Source organism: Hakea prostrata, chromosome 5 (assembly GCF_041222555.1).
Source record: "Hakea prostrata isolate BN-2017 chromosome 5, UWA_Hpros_2, whole genome shotgun sequence".
In the NCBI taxonomy this organism is placed as follows: Eukaryota; Viridiplantae; Streptophyta; class Magnoliopsida; order Proteales; family Proteaceae; genus Hakea; species Hakea prostrata.
In genome coordinates this window covers 14528805-14554131 of record NC_142604.1, presented here as the reverse complement: position 1 = coordinate 14554131, position 25327 = coordinate 14528805, and the positions used below count along the sequence as shown (strand labels likewise).

The following is a 25327-nucleotide window of genomic DNA, read 5'->3' as shown; positions in this document are numbered from 1 at the left end:
ATATGCTATATAAGTAAGCCATTGTTGGAGTGTGGTGTGAGTAAATTGTTTCAGATTAGGGTTCTTACTATTACAAATTATATTTACCAAAATTGGGACATAATCTATTGGCCATTTGGTGTGGTTTTGTGATGAGAGTAGATCAAACTCCATCATAGATATTGGGATCGGTTCATACTTAAAAAGTTTTCCTTTTTTTCAAAAACTCATTACATTACTCAATTTATCTATAACAATTCCTTTTCATTGCACCATATCTCTTCTACTTGTATATTGTAGGCTAGTGGTTTTTCTATTCCATCCATCATCCCACTTAGGAGAGCCTCTACGATCTTTCCCTTCTTCGTCTCTCTGCACTGAGATACGTTAGTTGTCCTTCCCAGAATAGTCTCACACTCCATCCAGTACTGTCTAGTCTTTTATTATATATGTACCCCTGCACACATCAACATTGGTAATTGACTTAAGTTAGTCATAGTTTTGCATAAACAAGTGTTTGGTTTAGAAATCATTATATTTGTCTCTCTATGTGTGATCCCTAAATAATTATTTGTGTTGAACTCTAGATATTGGATCCAACATGAAATGTTGAACAACACTTTCTCGGGATTGGGGTTGAGCTTCTGAAAGATTTTTTTGTTTCTTTCTTTCCAAATAAAGATAGACACTACCCATTTCTTAAAAGATTTATCTTCCCTAGAGTTAGAAATAAAAGAGTTGCACAACTCAGTGATTGATGTATGTGTCAATCTTTCTGTTCTGAGGCCTAAGGGGCCTACCGCCCAAATTCTTTTTGTCCATTCACAAGATGCAAAAACATGCCAAAGGGTTTCGACACAATTACCATATAGCTCACATATTGGAGACATCAGAGTCCACTAGGCAAGTGTTTCGTTGATGGGAAGTCCTGCATTTATAAGACGCCAGAAGAACGTCTTGAATTTCGGGTGTAGGGGTAGTTTCCAAAGAAACTTCCACCATTTGGTGAGTGGGTTGGTTTGAATATCGTTCTCAAGTGTGATAGAAATTTCCTTGCCAACTTGACAGTAAAATCTCCATTGCTTGAAATAAGGGATATCCAAGCATCATTTTCATCATTGAGATTAATGTTTGAAAGATAAAATAATTGAGAAGTTTGAGGAAGAGGTGACTCCCTGTTGGTAAGATTGAGTGAGTTTGTCACTTGAGCCACTGTTGAGTTTCTTGCCCACCTGTCAATTTTCGGAACTTGATGAGTCCTGTGAGTTGGATTTTTAATCCACGGATCAAACCAGAAGGATGTGTTCATTCCGTTTCCTACCTTTCTCCACATCATTTTTTCAAGATTTGGTAACACTCCGCAAATGCTATTCCATGTCCATGACCCCTTTCTTTTCATGACTTTCGGATAAAATACATAATTGTTTGGGAAGTATTTTGCCTTTAAGATCTGTACCCATAAAGTTTATGGATTCTTGAGCATTCTCCAACCTTGCTTTAGTATCAGCGCCTTATTTATGTCCTCCATTTTCTTAAACCCCAGACCTCCATTTTCTCTAGGTTGGCAGCATCGATCCCATGAGATGAATGTAAGCTATTTTTCCTTGGTCGGGTTCCCTAGCCAAAACTTTTGGCATAGAGAATCAATTTTTTTACATAGCGTACTTGGGAATTAAGGGAATGGGCTTGCAAAATAGATTGTAACAGAACACTACTCCTTATCCCTGTTATTACAATACCAATAACCCTGTCGGATCAAAATGATTCATGGTCCTCCTTGCTTTCTCCAAATGGAGAATTCATAGTCAAAAAAGCCTTTTGTGAGATAATCAAACGACGCTTTTCTTCTCAAGGGAACTAATTTACGGATTGGTGGAAACTTGTTTGGAAATTGCTAATACACCCAAAATTTAAGGTTTTCTTTTGGCATGTATTGAATGAAGGTCTACCAATTGGGTCAAATTGTCAACCTAAGTGTGCCTTATGAGGGCAATGGGTGAAACCATATGGTATGTTTTTATATCATGTGAATGTGCCCAAAGAATTCATGCAGCTGGACCATTGGGCTTATGAACTGAAAATTGGAGTGATTCTTTTACTCTTGAATTGGAGTCAAAATTTAGGGTCACTTTTGGATAAACCCAAATCCAAATGGTTTCTTTCTATTTTTATTATCTCTTGTTATTATATATGGCAAGAAAGGAATTTGAAGGCTTTTCAACAAAAAACACCTAATCCATTGAGGGTGTTAAAAAGTCTTAACCATTGGATTGTAACTCTAAAGCTACATGAAGCGGAAATTACAACCCTTAACTCACCAATGCAAAATAGTTAAGAAATATTGCAACTTGAGGAGAGAAATTGATACACTGTTATCCCAAAAACTAATAATATTGTTTTGATATGTGTAGGAGTACTTAACCAGCACTTAGGGACGACAAGATGGAGTGTTAGGAATGAACATATACAGTCCATTGATTTTTTAAGTATGCAGATGGTGGATACCCTAGAGGCAATGCTTTTTGGGATACAAACTGGAATAGAAAAAGCAGCAACACAAGGTTTTGAAATAGAAGAGATATGAAGCAACATACAAGAACTACCAAATTTTGGGACTTGGCTTCTACATCATATAACTATGTTAATGAAGGTTGCTAAGACAACCCAAACTGTAATGTTTGATAATTTCCCATCCCTAGTGCTCCAATCTTGGTTTGAAAAATTAGCTATATCTGGTTCCGCCTCAATTGAAACAGGTAATGGAACTCAACTTTATGGTTGTAAGTATTTCTAGTTTTAATGAATATTTTCTCTTATAAAAAAAAATAAATAAATAAAGTAGAAGGTAGGGAATGGGTACACTTAACCATAGTTTCAAAGTTAAAAGGAGAGTTATAAGGAAAACACGCTGCAGTTCAATTATGGACTCCAAACAATGCACGTAGGAAAAGTAAAGTAGGAATAGAGACAGAAAGAAGAAGAAACTGATGAGTTATTGGCAATATCTTTGAGGATGAGGGTTTGTCCAATTACTCCCTATTCGTTCCCTTCCCTTCCTTTCCTTTCCTTTCCTTTCCTTGTTCTGCTCACATTGCTAGGTGATCAACTAAAAAATTAATATGCTTTAAAACATACAAGAAATGGCAATTCTCAAAGTAGGAATTCAAATGCAGAATATTGCAATTAAGATTTAAAGTATCGGTATCGAGTATCATATCGGTCAAGTGATTTTAAGAGATGTATCGTCCTGTATCAAGTATTGTATCACTCTAGATGATGCATTTTAGTATAATTCAATAGAGAGACGTATCGAAATGTATCGTATCGGTTGGGTCAAATATGGATACGTATCGGTTAGTATCGTATGGTATCGTGGGATACTTTAAACCTTGATTGCAATAATATGACTCACTTTTAAAAGGTGTGGGCGTTACAAAGGCCACTAACTCTTTGCAGTCTTTCAAAATAAACCTTCTCAATCCCCTCCAATAAGATGTAGAGCATAAGATAAAATGACACATTCACCCTACCATAAGATGTGATGAAATCCATGTCAACCCAAAAAAAAAAATCTCCCTCATGAAATGGAGTTTTTTTTTATTATTATTTTTTTATAAACATTAAATTGAGACATCACCTCTTATATAAGATGTGGTTGAAGTGAAAGACATGAGATCATGGTCTATTTTCTTTTGTTTTTATGAAAAAGAAAAAGAAAAACCCTTGGTTAGAAAGAATTACATAAAAGAATTTGTGGTTCTAACCAAGGTTCGACAAGTCGACTCGTGTCGGACACTGGCGACACGGCGACACGGGGGACATGTTGCCAAAAGTCGCCCGACTTTTGGCAAGGGTTCGATGAAAAATCGAACCCCTGTTTCGAAGGGTATTTCAGGTCATTTTGACCTGAAATTTGACGTGTAACCTAATTGGAGGCCAATAAACACATTGGGAGTGTTATTTTGACCTAAAATATCACATAACCTAAAGTTTATAATTGGCACATGTTCAGCTATATGTGGGCAAAACCGGAAGTTTGGAAAATTCATACAAACTAATGTGAATATACAAAGAGAACACAAATACACAAGTAGTAAAGAGATGTACTAAAGTTTACAATTCATTATACAATTATGTTGAGTATGGCTCATGCTTCAGATATTGTTGCCGACAGACACAGGGGTCCAGCTCACCTTGGCAAAAAGCGAATGAAAAATCGGCGAAAAACAAACGAAAGGTTGTTATATATGCCAAATTTAACGATATATCGCCGATTTTTCGGCGATATATCGCCGACACAAGGCGATATTTCGTCGACTTAGTGTTTAAGTCGTGTCACTGGGGGGTGTCGTGTTGCCCCAGCGACACGTCGAAATGTTGCCCCGTGTCAGCGATAACCATGGTTCAAACCCTTCATTAAATCTTAGCTATTTCTTTAGTTTTTAGTTTTTTTTGGTACGAAAGCTATTTCTTTAGCTAGACTAACATAAGTTTTGAAGAATGGGACATTCAAACATACAATATTTAACTTGTTTTGTTTTTTTTTTTTTTTTTACTAGACGTGAGACCTGTGTCTGACAATATGAGACTTGCATATGTCGCGTCCCCTCCAAAAAGAGGAATCAAACTTCTGTAGGATACTAAATGCGTCTCTCTCATAATAATAATTAAAAAAAAAAAATTCAGCCTACGTCTTCGTTTTTGTTGGCTGAATCCTAAATTATTTCATTATATGGTTTCTGGTCCCAAAGGAAAAAAACAAGGATTCTGTCGGTGAACTTTTGCTAACTTATTCCATTCTATGGTTTTGTGGTGTCAAATCAAATGTCTGAACACAAGCATTTAAACTGTCTTTTTTCCATTAAACCGCCATATAGATTTGAACCTTTCATCATTTTTTGACATTAACAGTCTAACACTCCACAGCTGCAACAAGGACTGACTGGGTTAGATTTTTTTAAATTCTAATCTTAGTCCAGCATGTTTTTAGATAAGTTATTTCCACCCTTGAATGTTCCTATTTGTCCGTATTCTTATCCCTGATTGGTCTTGACCATTTCAGTGTCCCTAAATTTGAGTCATGCATGTAATCGATAAGATGTACAACTTAACATGTAATCGATAAGATGTATAACTTGAACCATCTAATATATAAATATATTTTTTAATACAATGGTATTATATAGCTGAATGACTAACAAATACAACTTTATGTTAAATGTTTAGAATTTTATTTTATTTTTTTATTATTCTAAGGCTAATCAATACCTAATTAACATATAAGACTATTGAAAGAACACTTTTTAAGGGATGCAAAAGGATTTTTTTTTATATCATATGTATATCATATAGACAAAGATTAATAGCACTTTGAGATTTATCTTGTTATATTAATGTCATAACAAAACAAATCAAAATATTAGTTATACCCTAGTGGTCTCTACCAATAAAATATTTCTTAGAAGACAAAAACCTATCTAATGATGGGAAGTAGCTATTATATTTTTCTATTTGAAAACAATTTTTTGTGAAGAAAATAGAAATGTAATTAGCATTTATCCTTAGTATGATTTTATTCTTTCGAATCAAATTTTTTTTAATAGTGTGATTTTATTCTTTCGAATCGATTTTTTTCTGAATAGTACCCAATGTACATTATGTCACCGAGGCGAAAAATCGCCATGTCGTTCACAGGCGACACGAAACTAGTAGTCGAAACGACAGCAACAAAAAGTCGGTGAAAACTCGCCGAAAAATCGACAAATCAACAAAATATCAGGGAAAAAATCGACAATTTCTCCGCTGGTGGCAACTGCTACTGCTGTTGGACGCTGGAAGAGAAGAAGAGAACTCCGAACAGCTCGCAGGATGCAGCCTTCTCTGATCCCTCTCTCTCTCTCTCTCGCTTTCTCCGTCTTCTTTCTCTCTTGCAGGCTCCAGCATAGTCTTTGACTTCTCAGATCTCTCTGTCTCTCCCAGTCGCTCATGATTTCTCAGTTCTCACTCTCGCTTTCTTCGTCTTCTCAGTTCTCAGTTCTCTCTGTCTCTCTCAACCACTCACCGTCACCGTCTTTCTCTTCTCTCTGCAGCTCTACTCTCTGGGCAGTGAAGGAAAAAACGACAGGGATTTCTGAAGTTTATTCAATAGCACCTTCCTCTTTGCCACTAAAAGTTAAAAAAAGTTGAAAATCAATTGCAATGTGGGTCCCGCTATAATGGCTTCACGGTGCGCAAGTTACAACTTACAACATTTAAATGGTTTGATATTAGTATATTATATATTATTTGATAATAAATTATAAAAGTATAAAACACATGATAGTTGAAAGTTGAAAGCTCAATATGACGATATCTCAGTGGATTTCGCCGACATCTCGGGGTGGTAATGGTTTCGCCAGCCACCGACACCCCCTTTTCAGACGATATTTCGAACCGTGATAGTACCTGCAATTTTGCCCAATTCTGAATTGAAAAAAAATAATTATTATAGAAGGCCGAAACATCATCTTAATTAATAAATGATATCCTGACAAAAAAAAAATTATATGACTATTTTTTAATACATTATATCAAATACATCACGTTAAAGAGTAGTCACAAGTTATAGAGGAGCTCGCTACTTTAGTGTCCGATTTGAATTAAACAAGTTAAGCATTGGGGGATCTAACTCGTCCTCTCATGGTCTATGAGAGGGAATAGGCAAAGGGTCGAAGGCTCAAACTTGAGATTTTTCTTGGCCTTTTTATTACCTCTATATAAGAGACTCTACCATTGTATTATAAACACGTATCAATTGACTACAATTAACGTGTCTCTTTTACTCAAAAAAATAAATAATAAATAATAATAATAATAATGCGTCTCACATGTAAAAAAAAAAAAAAATTCACATCACCAACAATAATAAAGAATTTGAATTGCCAAAAAAAGAGAAACGAATAAAAAAAAAAATGGACTAAGCGTATGTACCTTGACCGTGGTCGTATGTATCTTTGTCCGTTAATTAATGTTTTTCGAGTAAACGGAACGACTAATTAATTGATTGATCTCTTTACCCAAAAAAAAAAAAAAATGATTGATCCATCATTTATTAAGGGCCTGTTTGGTTACATGAGTCTGGAGATTTCAAATATCTAGAGATTTCAAATTTATAGATTTCAAATCTATGGAGTTATAATATATAAAATTAGATGTTTGGTTGTGGAGTGAAATTTGTGGATTCATCCTAAAAAATTATTTGGTCGACGTGATTTTTGTGAAATTTGCAAATATATAGCTTTTTTGAAATCTCTGGATTTCACCCCTTACCCATAAATCCACAGATTCACGTTTTTAGTGTAAAAAGGTGAATCTCTAGATTTCATGAATCTAGAAATTTTTACAACCAAACGGGTATAATTCTCAAATTCATGAATCCAGAGATTTGAAATCTCTGGATTCATGTAACCAAACAGGCCCTAAACAAATCTAGATCCATCAAATCACCATTACCTCTAATCCTTCGTACGGTCAAGCGGCAATCGAGGGGTATGCGCATCACACGCATTCGCGCAAAGTAGCAATCAGGATTTAGTTTTAAAATGCAGTAACATTTTATAGTCTAAAATTCCAAAAAAGAGGACGTCCCAACATTGAGTAGAGCTGGCAGTCTGGCACCGCAGCTAAAAGCTTTCCCTGGTGGTTCCCACTTTTTTGTAAGGGAGGAGTAAGGGACTTTTCAAGAACCACTTTTTTGTAAGGGAGGAGTAAGGGACTTTTCATTCTTGAAGATTCTATTATTTCTCTCTTCTCAAATGCTGTATACTTGAGAATAAAAACAAAGGTCTCCATGGAATAAATTCTAGCTTTCATTTGTTTGTAAGATAAAATTATCACATCCACTTAGCTGATGGTATGAATGAGATGCAAACGTATGCAAGGACGGAGCTAGGATTGAACATTTGGGGGTCGAATAATGAATTTGGATCACTTCTCCATCTAAGAGCACTAATGTATATTACGTGGGCAAATGTGGGACCTAAAATGGGTCCCATCTTAGAATATTTTATTATATTCCGACGTGAGGTTCATAATAAAAATTTAGGTAAATTAATAAGAGGATTAAAATATACATAACACAATTATAAGTAAATTATAAAAAATATATTAAAATAATACAAAATTCTAAACGAGAATTAAATTTCCATTAATAGGAAATGAAATTTTAGGAGAAAATTGAAGGATTAAAAAGAAAATTCAATCATTATAATTAGATCTGATAAAATCAATGGTTGAATTCTATTGAGATATAAATTGATGGTATAATCAAAATTTTAGGAGAAAGAAAAAACAACGAAATAAAATTAAAAAAATGCTTTATGAAAAGAGTACTAGAAAAATCGTGAGTGTGTTAGAGAGATGAATAATTTGAAAAAGAGAGAGTGAACACCTAATAACTATAGAAAAGATTTAAGAAAAACTCTAATTTCTACTAACCACTCCAATGTTTTGTGAGACGCTGTGATAAAAAAATGAGAGAAAAAGGGAATAAAAGTGGAGATTCATGAGATGATAAATAAGAATGAAAATATGAGAGAATAAATAAGGAGAAATTCATGGATCGTGAGTTAGTTTTTAATTATAATTTAACATTTTATTCCTTAAAATTAGGGATTTAATGATAACCATTAGATAATGATTAAGAGTGAATTATGTATTTATTCCTTAAAACTAGGGATTTAATGATAACCATTAGATAATGATTAAGAGTGAATTATGTACCTATCATCTTTATTTTAATTTTTGGAGGGCCGTCAAATAGTGGCATTTCACATGTAAAGTGAGATAAATAAGGAAAAATATAAGGGAATTTAAAATTTTAAAAAAATTTAGGGGGCCATGGCCCCCGGCCCCAACGTGGCTCCGCCACTGCACATGGACACACACATACGTAAGGTTGGCATATCACACGGCTTGAAGCCCGGCTAATTTGTCGGGATTGAATAAGACTAATAAGGAATACCTCATTCGTGCTAAGGCAAAAAAGGACATGACATAGATGGAAATTCCTAATCGGGGATTCATCCCACAAACAACTGCACAAGCAGGTATGCGGGACTCTATCAGCTCCAAGAAACTTATCCCGCACATTATATAATGATGTTCAATTCCTTAGGTAGACACACGAACATTTTCTAGATAATCTCTGAGCAATAATCACTCGGAATCCTAATGTGATCCTCGAGTGACTTAGCCATCGAAGGCGGTTGCCCAACATCCTAGCTGGCCTGCGTCTAACTTTTATTTCAGGTTTCATTCTTCTATCAATCGGAAAGTTGGTTGGACTTCAGTCGAGACACGTTGGTTAGATTTGAGACACAACAGTCTTTGGTGCCATCTGTGAGGGAAAAAAAAAAACAAGCCATGACAAGACGAACAAACAATGCTGGACGAACTACCGAAAAAATACTGCAACTGGGATAAAAACCCAAATGATCAACACCTTCGGGACGACGGAGGCCAACATTCAACCCGGGAGGCTGATCGGGATGAAACTTGGACTGTCTTGCACCATTTGGGGAGAGTACGTTGGTAGATCCCGAGGGATCTGCTGCCACTACAGATTTGGACAAGATCCATAGAGGAATGCTTGAGCTGTAGGGGGTGTTGTGTGGGTTGGTGCACCAGGTAGGAATTCAACAGGGTTCTCCACGCAACACCTAGGTGGGGAGATTACAACAAGCTGCTTGAGCGACAAGGGGAACCCGGGAGGCATAGCACGAGACCCAGATGGACAAAAGACCCGGGGACGGTACAAAGGTCAGTGCCTTCAATCGGCTCTTAGGACTTAGACAAACCCGAGATCTCCCTAAAAGAAGTTGATCGAGCGAAAATGACCAAGAAGGAGAAAGTCATCCTCAAGGACACTCGAACGGATCCCGATCAAGAATATCAACCCCCAGGACACGGTCAGTCTGGGCAAGTACCATGTCATCCAAGAGGAGTCAATTAGGACAAAATCAACTACGAAAGAGGGATGCAGAGGTAGAGAGAGAAGATCAAGATCATGACAAGGATTTTGACGTGGTTGATCGGGACCCCTTCTCAGATGAAACAATGAACATTCCATTCCCGGTCAACTTCATCATGCCAACTTTCACCCCGTTTGAAGGAAAGACTAATCCAAAGGAGCACATAAGCTACTTCAAGTCCGTCATGACCGTCCTAGGCCGCGAAGACGAGCTACTCTGCCGCACCTACCCGGCATCTTTGAAGGGACCGGCAATAAAGTGGTACAACAACTTGAAGCCGGGCTCCATCAACAACTTCAGAGAATTGGTTAGAAAGTTTATTGCCCGTTTTAGGAGTGCGATCGGGAGTAAAAATACATTTAATAGCCTATGCCATCAGGAAAGGTAGGAACTAGTTCATTTGGGACTACTTGAGGCGTTTTGACGAAGTGGCCATCGAAATCAAAGAATTGGACGATCATGTGGCGTATAGTGACCTATGGAGAGGCATCACCCACAAAAGGCTCTTGGGGGTTCTACTCTCGGATAAACCAAAAACTTACGGAGCCTTGCTCGTAAGTGCCAAAAGCAAGCGTCTACGAGGTAATAGACGCCCGGGTAAAGGTCGATAAAGAGAGTAAGACAGACGGGGAAAGAGACAGAAAATCCAATGCCCGGGAAAAATGACCCAAAGGAAGGTGGAGAAGAGACTCAAGATCTGGTCAGGAAGTCAACACCCCTCTCAACACCAAGCCTTCGAAAATTCTCATGCAGATCCATGATAAGAAATCTTGAAGTGGCCCAGGAAGATGCACTCTCGACCAGAAGATCGGGACATGAGTAAGTACTATTGTTTCCCCAAAGATTATGGCCACAACACGGACGACTGCCGCAACCTCAAATATGAGATTGAAAAATTAATACAAGAAGGAAAACTTGGTTAATTCATCAGAGGTTCGGGATGAAACCGGGACAAGTCGCCTGACAACCGAAAGAGACCCTGATCAGGCAGTCCGGCGAAGCTTCAAAAAAGGGAAGGAGCAAGAGGAAACTCCCATATATGTAGTGTTGGGAGGGTTGACCGTTGAGTCGGTCAGGAAAGAAAAGAAAAAAGCTCAGTTTGTGGGGGCCATACACTTATTGAAGAAGAGGAGGAACCAAGCCTGTCTTGGGCCAATTACCTTCACTGATGAGGATTTGGTTAGGATAGCCACTCTTCACAACGACGTGACAAGATTGGCCAATCCGAAGGTCCATCGGTCCTAGTCGACACCGGCTCCTCAGTTGATCTACTGTCATATGAAGCCTTTAAGAGGTTGAAGCTAGAGGATGAGATGTTGACTCCTTGCGCAACCCCCTTGTATGGGTTCGTAGGATCTTCATCCATAGCAAAGGGAACGATCCAGCTCAACTTGAGGATCGGGAACTCGCTCAGGGACACACTTGTTTTGGCAAACTTTATGGTAGTCCGGGACTTATCGGCATACAATGTGATACTTAGGAAGGCAACACTCAACATGTTAGAAGTAGTGGTCTCGCCCAGGCACATGAAGCTTAAGTTCCCAACTGAAGCAGGGGTAGGAGAATGTAAATCCGACCAATCCATGTCCCAACAATGTTATTTCAATGACTTGAAGAAGAAGCGAAGGTCTGAAGGATCGGGAAGTGCACTTATAGTCAAAATTCCAAACGATCGAGATGAGGACAACATGTAGAGAACTGATGTCACACCCCACCCGCTGGTCTCGGTTACCCGCCCGACAACCCGTGGGAGCGATCTGTCACAAGATCCATGGTTCTAGTCTATCAGTAATAATAAATGCAAGTAAAGACAATCATGAGCAAGAATAGTTCAATAATTAAATAAAAGATTACAGGAGTCCAAATACTCCAATAAAATGATCAAGGAAAGAATAAATAATCAAAATGAATACGAGTTTAGCGGAAGCAATTAAAAAGAGTTATATGATTTTCTTTCCAGTTTCCTTTTCTGAAGCTAAATAATGTTTTTCATGAATTTCTATAAATGGGGTCCTTCAGTTCTTCTCCATACGGTGAGCAAACTGTCTAGCAACTTGTCTCCTCCACCCATCAATGGGTGCTATAAGCGCATTCCATGCACTTGCAGGAGCTCCCGCACAGGCTATCTCCATTTCCCATTGCCGGTGCCACATCTTCTTCATACGGGAAGCTTCCTTCATAGGAAACCAATCCATTTTCCTGCGTATTTCCTCCATCTGTATAAACTAATAAAACATAGAAAAATAAAGGAATGAGTTCTAGAGAACTTAGTAAGAACAAACAATGATTCCCATCCATATGTCAAACCAATCAGAAATGCATAAATGATATGTATGAATGCAAAGTATGAATACCACTAAGATCTAACCATGCAAGTCTCTAACAGCTGACATGCTTTAAGATATAGACCAGCCCTCCTCTAGGTAGGTCTAGTCACTCTGATCCGGCAAGGACTGGTTACCTCTGTAGGGATCCTGAGTAAAATGGAAAGTCCACACCTGGCTCTCAAACCATGGCTGGGGTTAAGTCAACACTCTCTCACGATGACCATTGGCATGAGTACTGGCGCATGTCGGAGTTTCTAATCCAATGCAGGTCATGAAAGTAACATACTACATGAAGTCCAGATACATCCCCTATGGCACCAACCAACTCGGTTCAGTATCCTTCGCAACCTAGGAATGAGAACCCTCACGGACTGGCTACCACTATTGGACTCCATTCCATAACCCTATGGTCATCCACATATTGTTGGGGCGGAATGCTCTCATGACTCCTCATGACTCCTCACGACACCTGGTTCGTTCCTTGGACGTCCATGAGCCCAACCCTAACATATGCAACCCTACCATTTATATGACCAACAGTGGACCAACGTCACATCACTGTCATCACGGGTCATCCGGCTACAATTCCCCTACCGAAAGGGTAGTAGCATGTGGGTACCTAGCCATGCAACTCTAGACTCTACCTAGGTATGTCATCCAATAGTTATGATAGTGCTAGACACATTAGCGAGCATGTCTCCCATACCACAGCCCTCTGATATCCCAAGCTAGGATATCCAAATGGAATACCCCTTCCATCAGAACCACAAACCAATCAACATCAACATATCACATTCATGATCAACAAAGTATAAGTAAAGACAGTACAAACAGCAAGCATATCACAAGATCCGCATGCTAAACAAGGTTACAACAGTCGATGAAAAGAAAGAACAGTAGTAACAGACACTGGACTAGCATGTTCAAGTCATTACATAAGAATAGGATTGTATGTCCTTACCTGTAATTATGCAGAAGTCCTCTAACTTGCAATCTAGAAACTATTGTAAGACTTTTATTCAAAACAGAGAACACATATATATAGGGTTACAATAAGGTATAAGTCGAATGAATCAAATCGGATCAAAACCAAAAGTCATTTGGTCACTGGAAACCAGCCGGTCGCTCGGGCCGGTCGCTTAGGTTGAACGACCGCTACTAATGATCGCCCCAAAAACAGATAGTTCAAATCCAAAACTCAAGCTTCTGATCATCTGTTTTCAATCCGAAATTTTAATAATTATAGTCTGAATCTCAAATCTATTACTCCCATAACCACATGTGATACAAAACCTAAACAAAGACATCAAATTGGTTATCTAGAAACCTCCCTCTTGATTAGATCAGCCCTTTTCACAAAAGCAAGGTTTCGTTTTTGGATCTGATCTCACCAAGATTAACAAAAAGGTAAGCAGTGCAATAGAAGGATCAAGAACAACCAAAGAGAAACACTAATCTACTTTTATCATAGCAAGTGGTGAAGCATGTATGAACAGGGAATCACTTACTTCAACCAGATTAGCTATGAATGACAGTAGAACCTTCTGGGACTCTAACAACACTTTAGATATGCTTCCAGCACATCTCCACAGCCGTCTAACCACAAAAAATGGTAACCCTGAATAAAATATTCGTTAAATCGGCGAGGGTTACTATTTATAGGAGTCAGGGGGCAAAATAGGGCAAAATCCCAAAATCAGGACTAGGCGGTCGCTTGGTTTAATCAACCACCACTAGCAACCGCCCCCAAATATATTCCTATACAAGGGTGCTTTGCTCAGGGGGTTGATGCCCAAGGACAAACTAACCCTAATGAAGACATGAGGGAGGTCTTACCTTCATTCCGGACATCTCCATACATCACTTGCCTTCAAGAAGTCCAACTACCAAGCAAGATAGGCTCTTCAACAAGAGAATCCAGATCCATGGGTTCAGGGTATGGATCATGGACTTCTATCCGGACATTCCACAAATTTACCAGACTAGACCTTTGGGTTCTCGGACCTGCAATACAGATCTCGGGTTAGAAATACGGGGATTGTTACAATTTAGCTAGTAGAAAACTAGAAAGAGTTCAATTATACCCAAACTACCTGGAGCACAGGACAATGATTGGGTCAGAACAGCCCGAGTCCTTCAAACAAGAGTTAACCGAGTTCCTGTGAGGTAACTCGGATGTCTCCACCTAGTTGGCAGAAGATATGCCCGGGATAGATAGATGGGTGGCTGAACACAAACTATGAATATAAAAGGATGCTATCTCGATTATCCAAAAGAGGTGAAACTTCTCATTGGAAAAGCACGAAGCAATCAGAGTAGAGGTCGAAAAATTAGAGCAATCGACCTTCATTGAGCCGATCGAGTGCTTGACCTAGTTAACGAATGTTGTAATGGTCAAGAAAGTAAACGGGAAATGGAGGATGTGTATTGATTACACAGACTTCAACAAAGCTTGCCCGAAAGACTGCTACCTATTACCCCAAATAGATATACTCATCGACACAATTGCCAGCCATGAGGTACTCAGTTTTATGGACACTGACTCTGGGTATAACCAAATACTCATGAACCGAGATGATGTGAAGCACACCTCATTCATGACCGATCGAGAAAGCTACTTCTACCGAGTGATGCCATTTGGTTTGAAAAATGCTGGGGCAACCTACCAGAGAGCTGTAAACAAGATCTTTAAACATAAGATTGGGAGGAACATGGAAGTGTACTTTGATGACATGCTCGTGAAAAGCTTGGTTCGGGCAAGGCACTTGGCAGATTTGGAGGAAGCATTTGACGTATTAAGAAACTACAGAATGTGGCTGAACCCGGATTCAGGGTGTCATCCAGGAAGTCTCTTGGCTTTATGGAATCCCAATGGGGGATCAAAGCAAACCCTGAAAAAAATTAAGGCTTTAATATATATGCAGCCCCCAAGAACGATAAAAGAAGTATAATGCCTAACTAGCGAGAGTGGTTTCACTGAACCGATTCGTTTCCCGTGCGGGGGAGAAATGCAACTCATTCTTCAAAACATTGAAAGCACATCAGGGCGGGGAGAGAACACATGGATTGAAGAATGCCAGAAGGCCTTTGACGAACTCAAGAGATCTCTTGGGTCAACTCTCGTATTGGCCCGACCTACTTCTGACAACAATCTCACCGTTTACCTCTCCATCTCCCCGGTTGTAGTAAGTGCAGTCCTGGTCAAGGGAGACACAACACAAAACCCGGTCTATTGCGTAAGCCACATACTCATTGATGCAGAGACAAGGTACCCGAACATTGACAAACAAGCTTTGGCCTTGTTGGTAACCTCCCTAAAACTGAGGCCCAACTTTTAAGAGCACCCGATCATCGTGCTGACCAACTTCCCTCTCAAGAAGATATTACATAGGCCAAACGTGGACGAGAGGCTTGTCGGGTGGGTGGTCGAGTTTAGTGAATATCAAATTGATTTCAGGCCAAAAACAACCATAAAAGCTCTCAAGTAAAGTTGATTTCATTGTGAAAAACAATCTTCCTTAAACAATGGAAGACGACGATCCCTAGGAACTCTGATTGTTGCATGTGGATGGTTCAAGTAATCACTCGGGGTCTGGGGTGGGCTTAACCTTGAAGAGCTCGGACGACTTCAAAATCAGTTATGCTCTAAGATTCAATTTCAAAGCTTCCAACAATTAGGCTGAATATGAGGCGGTCCTGGTAGGCCTTCGCGTTGCATGGGCCGTAGGAGTTTGGGACTTGGAAGTAAGGAGTGATTCTCAACTGTTTGTGAATTAAATCAAAGGAGAATACGAGGCCAAGGAAAGTTAGATGGCTAATTACCTCGCGAAAGTGGAGCAATGCAAAGCAAGAATCGACCGGGTCACATTCAAGCAATCCCCCAGAAAGAAAATGAGGAAGCCGATGAACTATCTTGGCTATCCACAACCAAATACAGAACTCTTGGGTTAACAGTTTTCATAGAAGAACTTGTTTGCCCGAGCATACACGAAAAAGAAGCCATGGAGGTCGGGCAGGAGCCTAGTTGGATGGACCCAATCGTGTCCTACCTAACAAACAATCAACTCTCGATCAACCAAAAAGAAGCCAGAAAGATAAGAAACCAAGCGGCAAGGTTCACCATTTTGGATGGTCAACTATACAGGCGCTCATTCTCTGAACCTCTCTTAAAATGCATTGGCACATCCAGGGCCAAGTATGCCCTTGCAAAAGTTCACAAAGGAATATGCGGCGTCCACATGGGTGGGAAAGCCTTGGCGTAAAAAATCTTAAGGTTGAGACTGTATTGGCCGACCATGCAACAGGACACCCTTGAATACCTACACAAGTGCAAATAATGCTAGAGGCACGCCGCCATCCCAAGAGATCCCGCCGTGCCATTGTCCTCGATCTTGTGCCCGACCCCTTTTGCTATGTGGGGGATGGACATTGTTGGGAAGTTACCCAAAGCCACAAGAGGTCGGGAATACCTTGTTGTAGCCATTGAGATTGGTCGCTCAAATGCACTTATTGGGCGGACCAAACTCACCAGAAATGCTAGGCGAGTCGGAGCCGAAGGGTATGGATGTAGAATCCGATGATGATGATCATGCAGACTCACCGCCACCATCTCAGTTCGAGGTAGGGGGTTCATCCGAAGCTCAAGGTTCTTCAGAGGTCACACCTGCTTGGGCTAGAGATCTGTTAACTCGGGTGGATCACTTAGAGTAGGGTCGGGCAGCGATGAGAGACCAGTTAGCAGAGTGCATTGATCTTCTCTGCCAGCTGAGGCCAGCACCATCACCACCACCACCACCACAAGAGTAGTTCAGACTAGGATTTGCTTCATTTTTGGCTCAGGACAGATTGACTTTAGGATTTAGATATAGTTATTGTAATTATTATTCGCACACATTCATTCCCTACTTTTTGACTTGTAAAGTGTGAATCACGCTACAAATTATGTAAGGCTTTTTCTTATTAATGAAAATCAGTTATGCTTGTTGCATTTCCATTATTGTCTTTTATACATTTCTTGATAATCATAATGTGAGAATATGTTTCACTTCATTTATAGTAAGTTATGTAAAAACAAAAAATTCACTTACTTTGTTGGTTCATTTCTAGCAAAAGATTATAGCTATTATTCACTTCTAATTCTTTTGAGTCACTTTTGGATTTATAACTCAGATTTCTCATCTAGTACTTGTATTAACTATTATTGACTTTGTAAAACCAAGGCTCTGATACCACCTCTATCACACCCCACTCGCCGGTCTCGGTTACTTGCCCGACAACCTATGGGTGCGATCCGTCACAGGATCCATGGTCTTACCCATCAATAATAATAATGCAAGAAATAGATAATCAGCAAGTTCATATAATTAATCAAAAGGATTACAGGAGTCCAAAGACTCCAATAAAATAAAAAAAAAAAATCAATGTTCAAAAGTAAAATTAAGTTTTGCTGAAGCAATCAAATAAACTAAATTATTTTCTTTCAAGTTTCTTATTTCTAAAGCTAAAAACTGGTTTTCTAAATTAGCAAGCAAGGGGGTTCTCTAGTTCTTCTCCAGTTGATCCTCAAAATATCTGACAATTTGCCTCCTTCGGCCATCAATGGGTTCTATAAGCGCACTCCAAGCAGCCGTAGGAGGCTTCGTGCAAGCTATCTCCATCTCCTCTTGATAGTGCCACATCTTCTTCATATGAGAGGGTTCGATCATACGAATTCTCTCCAATTTTCGAGGACGTGAAACCATCTATGCAGTTTAATATAACATACAAAGAAAGGAATGAGTTATGACGAACTCAATAAGGATAACACATTTTTCATCCATATGTCAACACAATTAGCAATGCATATATGCTATGAATGATATGCAATAATATGAATGCTACTAAGATCTAATTATGCAAGTCTCTAGATAGTTGACATGCTTTAAGATATATCACTAGCCCCTCCTTTGGGTAGGTCTAGTCACTCTGATCCCTCATGGACTAGTTACCTCTATTGGGATCCCGGGCAAAGGGGTTAAGTCCTCATCAGGCATCCATGGCTGGGGTTTAAGTCAACACTCTCTTACCACGACCATTGGCATGAGTATTGGTGCATGTTGGGGTTTCTAATCCAATGCAAGGTCATACTAGTAACACACTATATGGAGTCTTAGATACTTCCCCTATGCCACCAACCAACTCGGTTCCGTATCCTTCACAACCTAGGAATGAGAACCCTCACGGACTAGCTACCGCTGTTGGACTCCACTCCTTAACCCTATGGTCATCCATATATTATTGAGGCGGAATGCTCTCATGACTCCTAATGACACCCGGGCCGCTCCTTGGATGTCCATGAGCCCAACCCTAACATATACAACCCTACCATTGCATGAACAATAGTGGACCACTGAGTCTCCGCAAGGACTGGTTACCGTTGTAGGATGAAATAGAGTCACGTCACCATTGTCACGGGTCATTTGGCTTCAGTTCCCCTACCGAGTAATAGCATGTAGGGTACTTAAGCCATGCAATTCTAGACTCCATAGGTATGTCATCTAGCAATCATGATAGTGCTGGAGGCATCAGTGAGCATGTGTCCCATACCACAACCCTTTAATATCTTAAGCAAAGATAGCCAATTGGATACCCTTTCCATCACAATTGATCACATCATTCAATATCATATCACAATTCAATTGTTCAATATCATAAAGTGATAAAGTAGATAAAGACTTCACAAATAGTAGGTATATAACAGTAGTATAATGAATTCTATGACTACAACAAGGTACATGATTGATGAATAATATAGGAAACAACTGATTCATCATATTCATGTCATTGCATATAAACAAGATAGTGTGTCCTTACTTGAATTAAGTAAAAGCTAACTAGAATGCAACCAAACCACAATTACAAAACCTTCAGTAGACTCAGAAAACACTTAAACATAGGGTTACAAGAATACACAAGAGTCATGAGTCAAATCAAAGCAAAAACCAAACTCACATAGCTACCGTGACCCATTCGATCGCTTGGGCCGATCGGTTGGGTCAAGCGACCGCCTCAAGCGACCACCACTATTACAGATAGTCTTCCAACTCTAAAATTCAGACTTTTGATCATCGAATTTCAATCCGATTTTGGGATGATCTTAATCCGAATTTTTATCTTAACAAGTCTATAACAAAGGTGCAGATCAGTAACCTAAAATTGACAGAGATCTATCACCCAAATCACCTCCCTTAATTAGATCCATCCTTTATTGGGATTCGTTTTCGGACAGGATCTTCTCAAACACATTGATTAGGGAATAGAACTAATCATAACTAGGTTACCCCAACATAAAGGAGATGGATCTATACCATTCCAAAGCTGAAAGAAGAGAATGGAGTGAAGGGGATTCACGTACCTCAACCAAATTTACAAACATACGAGGGAAACATATCCAGATCGCAATCCACACTTTCCTCACCTTCCAGCACGTGCTTCTTAACCGTCCCAACGCATCCCTAACTATAAAACCGAGAGCTATTTATAGAGGAGCAACAATCCCAAATATAAAGTTAAAAACATGGGATTTGCTATTTATATAGGAAAGGGGGCAAATTAGGGCCCAAGAGAATCAGACCAAGGGCGTGGTAGGGTAGGACTTAAACCACTCCACAACTTAATCCGACTTGCCGTGGTTTGGGTCATTCAACCCCTTTTGGTGCTTTGCTCAAGGGGTTGACTCCCAACCTCAACCTATCCCTAAACAACACATGGGGGAGGTCTTACCTTCAATCCGGACATCTTCAAACATCTCTTGACCTTATATGGAACTCCACTCTCCCAACAAAGCAGGTTCTTCATCAAGAGAATCAAGATCCATGGGTTCAGGGTATGGGTCATGGACTTTAACCCGGATACTCCACAACTTAATCCGACTTGACCTCGGGTTATCGGACCTGCAATACGGATTTTCGGTTAGAAATACGGGGGTTGTTACCCAACATTCCCCTGGAGAGATACACTGGAGAGACTCAATGCACACATGCCACATAGGATGATAATCAAAGTGGTGAGCTTCGTAGTGGTCTTATTCTGAGCTACACTCAGCTAGAGAGGGTGAGGACCATGGGGGGAGAGCAGCTCATGACCATGGTTATAGTGACGATACTTGATCGTATGACTTATACTACCATTTCAATCCGACAGATAGCTTGTTGGGAGCGATAGGGTCCATGAACTTGGAGGAGTCCATAGGCTCCACATTTGCTTATGGCTATGGGGCTTATAGTTATGGTGTCCCTCCCACTCATGGACACGATGGTATGTACTCGTCTTCCAAAAGTTCGCACTACTATAGGTACGATTATGGATCACCAATGAGCTTGGATGATTCTAGAGACTCCACATGGACCACATCCACTTATAGGGTTATGATGGTTGGGGTCATCATCATCAGAGTGTCCCGATTATCCTTCTAGTGGCTTGTTGGGGACAACTTGTATTTTGGACGCAATATACGAATATGGTATGCTACCAAACCCACCATTATATGTACCAGCACGACCACCACCACACCTAGCAAGATCTCTTGACTCTCTTCCATATCTCTTTTCTTATTACCCTCCTAATGGGAGTAGTTTTGCATCAATAAATGACACCAATTACAGAGGTTTAGTTTCTCTGTACCTCAATAATCATTAGTATGAAATGTTATACTATTAAGTTATGTTGTGAACTATTTGACAAGGTTTATTGTGATAGTAACTAAACCAAAAGTAATACTATAATGTCAAGAGTTTTTTACATGTGGGTCACTTTAGTGAATGATAAACTGACTTATATCATATCTATTTCTTACAAAGAAATGAACTAGATAAATTTTCAAACTAATGTTGGATTACTTTAATACAATATATATGTGTGAGTCTTAAATAGGCTAACACTGTTAAGCATATTTTAATTTCAAATGTGAAGGAACCAAAGTGCTTCTTCATATATATTTTAAAAAAAAAAAGATAATTGGTCATTAGAGGGTTAATAGAATGGTTAAGAACTTGAAATTTTAGTGGAGTGGTCGGGTTCAATCTTAATATTTCCATTCACAATTTCCCAAAATTTTTTTTGGGAATGGGAATATTAAGTCATACAATCTCTTTTCCACCGAACTACCAACTACCTATCCTCCCAAGTCCCAACTACCCTACTGTATCTCATCTCCCCAGAGGCTCCACCCAATTACCTTTCCTCCCATTCACCCAAATTGCCTGATATTGACCACAAATTACAAGAGTCCATAGGATTAGGATGATGTTTTTTTTTAAATGTTTTATATTTTTTACTTGTGAGCTCCATATAGTTTGTGGTTGTAAAGCTGTGGGAGCACCATTACGGGGAGATGATCCACACTCCAAGGTTGAGGTACCAAAGGCAAACACATTTTCACTTCTTTAAAATCCTCGCTCTGGTTGTAGTTTTGAAACACTTTGAAGATCTAAATTCTGAAATGGATTCAAGCAATGATGAAGTAGCTTTTTATGCTCCAGATTTTATTCGAATCTACAAAGATGGCCGTGTAGAAAGGCTCCTCGCAACTGACATCGTACCCACCTCTGCTGGTGATCCCCAAACCGGTGTTTCCTCTAAGGACATCGTCATCGTACCAGAAACCGGCGTTTCCGCCCGTCTTTTCCTCCCCACAATCACCAATTCTTCCTCTCAAAAGCTTCCTCTCCTGGTCTATTTCCATGGCGGCGGCTTCTGCATCGGAACTCCTTTCTGCCTTGGCTACAACCTCTTCGTATCATCCCTGGTCGCTAAGGCTAACGTGATTGCTGTATCTGTGAATTACAGGAAAGCCCCAGAGAGCCCACTTCCCATTGCCTATGATGATTCATGGGCAGCGCTTGAATGGATCGCTTCTCATTCCGGAGGGATCGGACCTGAAGAATGGCTGAACAAACATGCCGATCTGAGCAGAGTGAGTATGGCCGGAGACAGCGCTGGAGCTAATATTGTCCATAACATTGCTTTACGAGCAGGGGAGACACCATTGACGGGGTTGAAGTTTGTTGGGTTGAGTCTGATTCATCCTTGGTTTCATGGTGAAGACAATCTGGTGAGTTCAGAGGCGAGTGAGGAGGAGAAGAAGGCTAAAGCGGATAAGCTGTGGATGGTGGTGTGTCCTTCGAGCAGTGGCTGTGACGATCCACTGATGAATCCAGCGACTTGTTCTAATTTGCAGAAGCTGGTGGGTAAGAGGGTACTTTTGTTTGTTGCAGAGAAGGACTGGTTGAAAGAAAGGGGTCTGTTTTACCAGAAGACATTGGAGAAGAGTGAGTGGGAAGGAGAAATAGAAATGATGGAGACTGAAGGCGAGGGTCATGTGTTTCATCTCTACAATCCCACCTCTGAGAAGGCTGTGGCGTTGATGTCTCGCTTAGCTTCCTTCCTCAACCTGAACTGAACTCCCCAGCTGAAGCTCAATAATCAGTGAATATGGTACGTATAATACTTTTCAAAAATAAGGATTGTTTAAGGATTAAGCTTGGTATGTTGGTTTGCTGTTTGTTTTTCTTTTTTTGGGAAAGCCGACTTATGTTAGCAGAATTTTGTATGTGAAACTGAAAGACTCGTCCATGGAATTGATCTTGTTCGAGGATCCTTTCTATATTCTGTGTTCATATCATGAGTCTACTGTACTTGCTGCTGTTTAGCAGCATCATTCTACAGTACACTCTCTAGTGAAATGACTACCTTAGTTTTTACATTTAACCTCAAGGCCTAAGATGCTTATTCACATGATTTTCATGGTATATTCAGGGGCAAGGTTAGAGCTAGAATTCAACATTAGAGGGTTATAAATACATACTAACCTTTCTGGGTGTGGCCAAGGGGAGCTCCGCCCATGGTCATGCTAGCATATGATAACAATTTCCTTCCCTTTTATTTTTATGTTACTAATGTTAAGCTTTTCTTAACTCATTCTCTCCTCACCTTTCGAGATTTGACCATGTAATCCTATCTTCTATGAGATAGTATTAAAAAAAGTTTTAATTAGGACCAAGCTTTCGGGCACCTATGATGTTCATTAAAGTCTAATCAATGACCACAAGTAGAGATACAATTAAACTGATTATATTTGACTTGAAAAGTAGTATTACGATATTTGTATCCAATTGTATATGGATAATTTCAAATAATATCTTAAAAGAATTCAATGGAGATTTGTTAATAATCTTTTTACCACTGATTATCCTAAATGGAAATGAACATGGATCAAAAAATGAAGTTTTTTACTGTTGTTGGCAAAAAAAAATTTGGTAAATATTGTTGGCAAATTACCCTCATATAGAAAGCTCAGTGTGCAATTATACAGTGAAGTTTTACTTCAATTCCAAAGAAGAATTGAATTTTCTTTTATCTGATATATGAGACGTTGGTCTTTTACCAAATATTGAACCAATCCCTTGAGATTGAAAAATAAATATAAAATTTTATCAAATGCAAGCTAAAAAAATTATAATAAAACTGAAGAGCTAAGCTATCAATGCAAGCTAAGGTTGTATGATTGAACAACAAAGGGATTTTTTACTTCTTCAAGCATAGCCCAGGAGGAATTTTTTTTACTTCCTCAAGCATAAAAAGAAAAGGTCTTGTGGATATGTGGCTATTAAACTAGACTTATCCAAAGCCTATGATAGGGTAGAATACAATCTTTTACTTTGTGTATTTCGTTTCTTAGGTTTTGGAGAACATTGGATTGCTCTTATCCAAGCTATTTTTTCCTCAGCTTCCTTTTCTATAAAGCTTAACGGCTCTCACCGTTTGACTTCTTTTATCCCTCTAGACGTACTCGTCAAGGTTGTCTACTTACCACCTATTACCACCTATTGTTTTCTTTGTGTCAGGAACTTCAAGGATCCAAAGGTATTAAAATTGGAAAGTTTACACTAGAAGTATCTCACCTATTTTGTGAGGTGACACTTTTTTTTTTTTTTTTTTTTTTTTGGAGCTGGCGAGTTGATATTATGGGGAGGGGGTTGTTAACCGCTTGACTATCCTACTATTGACAGACGCAGATTACACTTTTTTGTTTTGTTGTGCAAAAGAAACTGATCTACAAACCATTGAAGCAACTCTGGACCTATTCTCAGACTTTTCTGTCCAAAAAAATTAATTACTCCATGAGTGGATTATTTGATACTTCTAATGTTTCTTCTCAGTCTCGTGCTTCTTTGTCTCACATATTGGAATTCCATAAATGCTTGTTTCTGGCAAGTAATAAGTTCCGTTTTGCTCTCGAACCAAGGACATGCAATTTTTGGTGAACAAAGTAGCTTCGCGGTTGGCGGACTAGAAATCTCATGCTCTCCCTTATGCAGGTGCTGGTGAAGTCAGTGTTCTCATCTATCTCAACTTACCACTTGGCATGTCTGGAAGTCCCGAAATCCATTTTTTTAAAAATAGACAACATTATGTTTTAGTCTGGGCTTGAAATTTGGGTGAGACGAAAAGAGGAACTTGTTTGTATTCACAAATCTTTACTTTTCATCCCAGCCTTAAAAGGTGGCTTGGGGTTTCGTACTTCCCAGGTCCATAATCAGGCTCTCTTATTATAGTGTGACTTGCATGTAGGCGTTTAATATCAGAGCCTGACTCTATGTGAGCTCGAATCTTAATGGGCAAATATTTCCATAATAAGTCCCCTTTTGATCCTCTAGTTTTAAAGAAAATAGAATTAAGTACTTAAAATGGTGGAACTTTTTTACAAAAAATTCCCTCTTCATCCAAGGTACAAATGTATTTTTTGGAGAATTTTTTCTGATGGCATTCCTGTTAAAACAAGGATTGGTAAGTGGTATTCCGTTTCGGTGTTATGCCCTTTGTGTGGATTGCATGATGAAACTATCTGGTAGTTTACCTTTGGGGTGTGATTTTAACAAACACAAATTGTCTTGCAGCCCCTCGGTATAAGAAGAGAGTTTTTGAATGCATCATCTATGCTTGATTTATGTTTGCAATGGTGCAATAGACTTT

At 39.3% G+C, this 25327-nt stretch overlaps 1 pseudogene; it reads left to right on the top strand.

Moving 5' to 3' along the window:
- Positions 1 to 21662: 21662 nt before the first annotated feature.
- LOC149015340 (putative carboxylesterase 5 pseudogene) lies at positions 21663 to 23234 on the top strand (annotated as a pseudogene).
- Positions 23235 to 25327: the final 2093 nt, after the last annotated feature.